Here is an 8,213-nt window from a genome sequence, read left to right as displayed (position 1 = left end):
AGCTGGTAAGACTACCAGGCTAGAAAGGCAACAACAAGCAGCTGTTGATTGTAAACGTTCTATAAAGAAAGAGTCTAGAAATGAGCATAGGTGAGAGAGTGATATTTATCCCACTAGCAAATACTGAAGCATGCTGGATGTGGGATATGTTATACACCCTAGTGCCAATCTACAATGTTTTGTCTTCTATTTTCTGAGCCATCTGTAGACAGCAGAAAAATTCACTTGTCCTCAGAATCCTGTGTCCTTCGATGCCTGATAAGCATTTTTGTTTCTGCTTCTGTTGCTGTTGGGGGATTTCCCTCATTTCTGTTCTGGTGAAAGCATTGGGACCAGGACATTAAGCGAGGGAAAATCTCTCCAATAAAGCCCTGAATAATAGTAATGTGTTCTAACCCTTCCCTACTTAATACTACCTTATCCAAATAAAAAAAAAAATCTATGGAAATTATTTTAAAAAGTCTACAAGCATGAAAGCCTCATATGTGCTGAATAAAACAGGATAAAATCATATAGTAAGCAGAAAAGTTTTTGTCAAGTGAATTGTCACATGCAGAAGAGTGTAGTATGCCAAATGTAGCAGGTTGTTCTGGCCCACTTTGGTGCAATAAGTATAACTGTGCTCTTCTCTTCCTTGGGAGCATTCGAGGAAGGATCTGTACTGGAGGGAAGGCATATATTAACTTGAAGTCTGTGGGATTTCCAAAGCATTAAGTCCCAGTGTCACAGGATCCTTGGTCCTAGGCACAAAAAGGGGCAACTTGTTGCTGAACCTGGAGGCCAGGATGTCCATATCTGGTGAGGACAGTGGTGTAGAGGCAATTTTATTCAAGATCTCAAAGATGTTGATGGGGAGCTTTGCTTCCCTGGGTGACCAGGTTTCCGGAAGTGTGAGAAATTGAAACACTCTTTTCCAGCCTCTGAGCCTGGCATCTGTTGTTATCCCCTTCCATGAAGGTGGGATAAGGGACTTACCTATTTTCAATGCTGGATTGATTATCCATCAAGATAGGGAGCTCCTTGCTTGGCTGGAGAGAAGCATAGGAAAGTGTAAAGATGGAGTATATTTCTTCCAGGCTAACAGAATGTTGTTTTGGAGGAGCCTTGAGCTGAGAAACTGAGGATAAAAAACAGCTTTATCTTTAACTTTAACAGGTAACCATAAGGTAACCATAAGGTGTAGAATTCTCATGAAAAATCTCATAGAGAGATCTCTTTTCAATTTTAAGGTCCATGCATGAGACCTTACAGAGCAAAGTTTACTTGGCAGAAGGAATACCTTTGCTTGGGCTGTGTCTAAGATGAGGCCTAGATGTTCCAGACGCAAAGATAGCTGGAGGGCAGACTTTTAGAAGTTGACCCAACCAAAAGTCTGAAGAATCTGGAAAGTCTTTTGGACATTTGCACAGTAAGATGTTTGTTTAAAACTGAGACAGCAGCGTCTACTACTAGAACAATCAACTTTTTAGTGAATTCTTTTTCCACTGGATATAGTTCAGCAATGTTTTTTAAAGTCTTGAAAACCTTTACAAGAGAAACCAAATTGTCTGTTCTATTTTTTTTCATGAATGGGAAATGGCTTTTTAGACTTTACAGTTCTCTTAATATCCATAGGGGTGAGATCAAGGAGAATCAAGTGCTACTATACTAAGGCTTTTGCGTATACCAGAAGTGAGCATATGTACAGTGGAAAACATATTTTGTGAAGCCATTGCATTAAGTGAATTAGAGGCTGGGGGTGAGAAATTTTCTGCTGCCTCTTTTAACACCACCTGCAGGTCTTCTACAAGTTTATCAAGTCTACCTTTTAAAAAGGGAGGTAGTTCCACTTCTGACTATAGAAGGTGGGGGTGGAGGTGGAGAAGAATCCTGGCGCTATAGCGCTCTGGACAGTAATGACTGAATAAAGGCTGTTAGTTGTCCTAGAAATTTTGACATAGTTGCAGAGAAATCTGCCAGGGTCAGATAGGCTGCATGTTGTGTGCCCTTGGTAGAGCTAGAATTGGATGCAGAGATTGGTGTTAAAGTAGGGTCCTGCTCTGGTGCAAGGGCAAGAATGTTACTCTGAGCAGTTTAAATGCTTTGCAGACCATCTGCACAGCCAATGTTTACCTGAGCTTTTACCGCGATTCCCTTGTACCTGGTTTCTGTCATTGCCATCAGTGAGGGTATTACCCTGTGTGGTCCTTTTGGAGTAGGGTGCAGAAAAGGGATAAGCATGTCAGGAGAAGGATACACAGTGACACAGGTGTCCACCTGTATAGTAGCGAAGTGGCAAAAAGGATGGAAGGAAGTGCCTGAGTCCCTTTTAAAGGCTCTGGGCAAAAAACATTCCATTGTAGCTCTGGCTAGATGTTTAGGGTCATTGTCCTGCTGGAAGGTGAACCTCCACCCCAGTCTCAAGTCTTTTGCAGACTCTAACAGGTTTTCTTCTAAGATTGCCCTGTGTTTGGCTCCACCCATCTTCTCGTCAACTCTGACCAGCTTCCCTTTATCCCTGACCCATCTGGTGTGTTCCTTGGCCTTCATGATGCTGTTTGTTCTCTAACAAACCCCTGAGGGCTTCACAGAACAGCTGTATTTATACTGAGATTAAATAACACACAGGTGGACTCTATTTACTAATTATGTGACTTCTGAAGGCAATTGGTTCCATTAGATTTTAGTCAGGGATATCAGAGTAAAGGGGATGAATACAAATGCAGGCCACACTTTTCAGATATTTGTAAAAAAAATTGAAAATCATTTTCCTTCCATTTCACAATTATGTGCCACTTTGTGTTGGTCTATCGCATACAATCCCAATAAAATACATTCACGTTTTTGGTTGTAACATGACAAAATGTGGAAAATGTCAAGGGTTATGAATACTTTTTCAAGGCACTGTATACTAGGAAAATGCAGACTAAGACTAACATCAATAGTATGCAGGGGATTTGAGTAAATGGTAATAGGCTCTATACAGGAATTTATCCGTGATAAAGGTATCATAAGTGACAGCCAGCATGGTTTTATGAGAGACTGTTCTCGTCAGACTAACCGGTTACCTTTCCATGAGGAAGTGAGAAATGGTGGATGTCCAGGGAACATAGTTTATCTAGATTTTGCTAAAGTATTTGATGTACCTCAAATGTTTATTCTATAAAATATGGTCTGTTGGAGTTGACAAAAACATATGTACATGGATAGGAAACTGTTACGTGAACAGGTCCAGAGAGTAGTGCTAAATGACTCATTCTCTAAATGTTCTAATGTTGTGAGTTGTGTACCCCACACTTCTGTCTTGGGGTCAGTGCTGTTCAGTTTGTTTATAAATGGTATAGAAGATGGAATGGGATGGGCAGCTACATGCGAGATGAGGTTCAATATAGAGAACTGAAATTTTATGCACTTGGGTGCCAAAAATACACATGCAAAATACACATTAGGAGGGGCTCCTCTGGAATATTCAGTGATGGAAAGGAAAAGGATCTGGGGTGCTTTTAGATCACTGACATCCCAATAGCATGCAAAGCCAAGCCACAGCTAACAAAGCTAGCAAAATACTCCCATGCAATAAAAAAAGGCATACATTTAAGATATAATTCAATAGTTCTACCCCTTTACAAAACACAGGTTCAACCTTATCCTAAATATGCAGTTCAGTTTTGGTCACCAATACTCAGTTCAGGGCAAGAAAATGAAAGTGACTGTAAAGATTTTTTTTTTAAACAACAAATATGTCATTCTTATATGCTCAGTGCAAAGGTTTTGCACAAAGCAGCCCTGATCCTTCTCTTCTGGAGTTCAACGCCGGTGCTCCCCCCCTCCAAATGCACCCAAAGTAAGTGGCTTGTTATGGGGCACTCATGTTCGCTCGATCCTGAGCCAAGCTGTGCATCTCTATTGACTCGGCCCCGCCCCCTGCTCCCTCTTGACAGCAGCAGGAGCCAATGGCTCAAGATCCGGCTCAGATAAATATTTAGGGCGATGATGTCACTGCCCAACCTCTCCACCTCATCCAATCAGAGAACACTTTACACTAATTAAGGAAAATGCAAGGCATTTTCTGAATGGTGCCAGTACTGTGCAAGCAAAGCCATGTGTTCAGTATGCAGCAGGGCAGCTGCTTGGCATGGGACCTGGAAGATAGCAAGGATCACTGTAGTAGTGACAACTACTAAAGTGAATCTCTGCTTGCACAGGGATCAACCAGGTATGGTAAATGTCTACATACATTGGATCAATGGAAAGTAAATGATCAGAAGAGAAATTCAAATCAAATAAATATTTGGGGTGACCACCCTATGCCTTCAAAACAGCGTAAATTCTTCTAGGTACATGTGAACACAGGTTTTGAAGGAACTCAGCAGGTTGGTTGTTCCAGACATCTTAGAGAACTAGTCACAGATCACTGTGGATGTATGCTACCTCAAATCCTGCTTTCCCTTCATGTACTGTAATCCCAGACAGACTCAATGATGTTGAGATCAGGGCTCGGCAGGGGCCAAACCATCACTTCCAGGACTCCTTGTTCTGCTTTACACTGAAGACAGTTCTTAAAATGGTAGTAAAGTCATGCCTGCCATTTTTATAATAAAGCTTACCTGTAGGTAAAATGAAAATCTCCTAAATAGGAGAAATACCATGGAGCAGCAGCTGGAGACCTCACCAGCGCATGCGCTCTGAAGGAACGGCATGCTGTGCCGTTCCTTCAGTGACTCTCGTGTGCATGTCATCGCGGCTCAGTCAGGCGGCTGGAGTCCATAAACACGGAAGGAAGACGGGATGAAAATAGAAGCCTGTTAGCTGTGACAGTGCACCACTGGAGGGCTTTGTTTTAAGGCAAGTCTTTCATAATGTGCTAGTATGTGATGCATACTAGCACATTATGACATTTCCTTGCAGTGTTTTTTTTGTTTTTTTTTTACGAAGTTTACTACTGCTTTAATGACATTGGCTGTATGTTTGGGGACATTGTTCTGCTGCAGAATAAATTTGGAGCCAATCACACACCTCCCTGATGGTATGGCATGATGGATAAATATGTGCCCTGAGGACACCACTGATCCTGACCAAATCTCCAACTCCATTTGCAGAAATGCAGCTCCAAGGAACCTCCACCATACTTCACGTTTGCCTGCAGACACTCATTACTGTACCGCTCTCCCAGATAGCAAGCAATTGAGCTGCAAGTTTGAAAATGACTTGCTAAGCTATTGCTAGACTAATCAGGCTTCACAAGCTTGTTGCACAATTACAGCAAGTCCGCACTGCATTCCTTCAGATCAATTTTCTTTGCAAACATTCTACAAGTCTGCGGCAAGTTTTGGTTCAGTTATGTTGTACAATAATCATCCCACCACAGGGTTCACTGTGGCTGAATTTTCATGCTGTAGACTTGCAGAGCTCTTGCTGTAGACTCACCACTGCAACATTGCTCTTGCTATATACTTGTCTTGCAAATTTGCTACATAATTGGAAAAGTGTCAAATAGAATGTATGATTCAAGTGTACAACTTGCCAATGAAAATGTGCAGCAAGTTAACAAGACTTACACAATTCAACGCTGCCACAAATTTGTGGCAAGTTATCCTTGCTATTTGGGCTCCAGCCCTTCAACAATCAAACTGTCTCCTGCTACAACCAAACATTTCTCATTTTAACTCATCATTTCAGAGCACCTACTATCATTTTTCTGCACCCCAGTTCCAATGTTTTAATACATACTTAGCCTTGTTTCTATGTCCGATGTATGGCTTTTTGGCCCCAATTCTTCCATGAAGATTACTTCTGACCAGACTTCTTACAATAGATAGGTGTACCTCGGTCCCACTGGTTTCTGCCAGTTTTGTGCTGATGGCACTGCTGGACATCTTCTGATGTCGAAGAGAAGCAAGCATGATGTGTCTTTCATCTGCTGCATTGTTTCCTTGGCTGACCACTAAGCTTACGGTCCTGAATGTTGCCAGTTTCTTTGTGCTTCTTACAAAGAGCTTGAACAGCACATCTTGAAACCCCAGTGCTTTGAAATCTTTGCCTGGGAGAGACATTGTTAATGCAGTATAAATGTGTGCAAAAAATAGGTAAAATGTATAGCCGCGCACTCTGGATAATAATTAACAATAATAACAGAAATGAATAATAATAATAATAATAAGTAGAGCAGCTCGTAGTGAGACCAAAGGTCTAAATATGTGACAAAGAAACTTAATATTATGAGCGCGGTATGGAATAATATTAAGATTCTTTGTCACAACGCAGTATAACTGCCTTGTGTCTTGGTGCTGTCCTCTGTCTTGCCATTATATATGACCTGTGACATGAAACCGTCTTCCACAACCTCACTTTAGTTAGCAGAGTTTGGCTGTTCTATTACGCAGTTTTAAGCCTCCTACACAGCTTCAGTTAATGGCTATATTTCAACATACATATAAAAATTATGATCATTAGAATCTGCTTAGCATAATTAGTTAATCATACAACTCCGCTCCCCCTACCTTTTTTCTTCTCTCTCTCAAATTTTATGGAATTACAGACACCCTCCGGATGACGTGAACCTTGTTGCATGAAACAAGTTGAGATTATATTTTCCCTGGAGTAGTGTTACAGCTGTTGTTTGTACTCCAGCATGAAGAAATATGTAATTATGCATTCAGAAACAATACATGTTTTACTATGCCTTGCTTTGGTGTACCTTCCTATTTTTAACTCTTTTATTGGATATTTGTAATAAAGAATGTGGCTATTTTTACTCTATATGTTTTGGCCTCCATAAAATCCCAGGGGCAAATGTTTTTGGTACTTCTTCGTATGTGTAAATATGATATGGAGGTACCGGTGTCCCTCGACCCTAAGCAATGCCTGTTGGAAATCTTTCCAGACATTGATACAGACAAACACACTCTCAGATTCCTACATGAAACCTTGTTTGTAGCTAGAAAGATTATAGCCCGGAATTTCAACAATGGCTGCCTGGATTGCTGAAATTAATAATACCCTCACAAAAAAGATAATCTACATCAATAGAGGGTGTCTGGGCAAATACAAAATCTGGGACAGATGGCTCCAGTCTTCGTCAACCTGTGACTCCTGAATCTACACAATGCACTACTAGCTGAATGCACCTGGCCCTATGTAGCATGTGTGAATTATATACACCTTTTTGGTTCATACCATAAATGGAACACAATCGTCATCAGTATTGTTCATTTTTGTGGGTTTATTTTCTCTATGTATGTATATATTGTTTTTCTTTATTGGGATATGTTTCCTTGATATGACTTGCAATGCTTGAATACCCTGTATATTTTTGCATAAAACTCAATCAAATTTGTTTAGAAAATATGGAATGGAAGTAACTAAGCCTCTAGGGTAGGTAATGTGAAAGATATTTTTTTTATACCATTTCAGCACCTCTAGGATCTCTGCAGGTATAGGTGGTTCTTCTCCACTTTCGGCCAGTATAGGAACACTCTGAGTGGCGTGTTTTTATTCAATTCTCAAGGGCTATTTATTCAATTCTCAAGACTGTGCGCACATCTATCCACCATTTTTGTAAGCGGTATTGAATTATGTTGTTATTGAATGTTAATGTGGCACCAATGTATACATTTTGTTTGGCTCTGTGTATATCTCTCACTACGTTTTTAAAGCATTTTAAAGTGACTGTCGGTCACTAACTCTCTGCTCTACCCCCTCCAGTGCTCACTGGAGTGCTGGGCTGTGGAGGGGGTGGGAGGGGCTGGCTCAGCCTCCCAGCGGTGCACTGAGAGGCTAAGCCAGCTGCAGGTCAGGAATCTGGGTGGATCCCGACATTAAAGTAGGGATCCCTCCAGAGTCTAGACCAGCTGAGTGATGTCAGCTAACAGTGACCGTTAGCTCACTGTCAGCTGAATTCGGGTCACAGGAGTGCAGAATAAAGCTTTGGCCCTACTTGTCTAAAGTATTTTTTGTGAATACATATAACTGAATTAAATAGAAGTCTTTTATATCTACATACACTTCACCGTATAAAGAACTGTTAACCTTCACGATAAGAAATCTTGCTTCTGAAAGCTGGAAATGATAGAACCTTAGGTCAGTGTTTCTCAGCCATTTTTTTGTCATGGCACCCCTTCATTGCATCAGTTGCCACCCTCCCTTTCACATAAGATTCTCCACTGTCCACCCCAGTCCCTCCCCCTGATCCACATCAGAGTTCTGTGCTTCTCTCCACCTCCCTTTCACATCTG

The sequence above is a fragment of the Aquarana catesbeiana genome, linkage group LG03 (genome assembly GCF_042186555.1).
Source record: "Aquarana catesbeiana isolate 2022-GZ linkage group LG03, ASM4218655v1, whole genome shotgun sequence".
Classification (NCBI taxonomy): domain Eukaryota; kingdom Metazoa; phylum Chordata; class Amphibia; order Anura; family Ranidae; genus Aquarana; species Aquarana catesbeiana.
The sequence above is the reverse complement of the archived record's forward strand: the minus strand, read 5'-3'. Positions refer to the sequence as shown.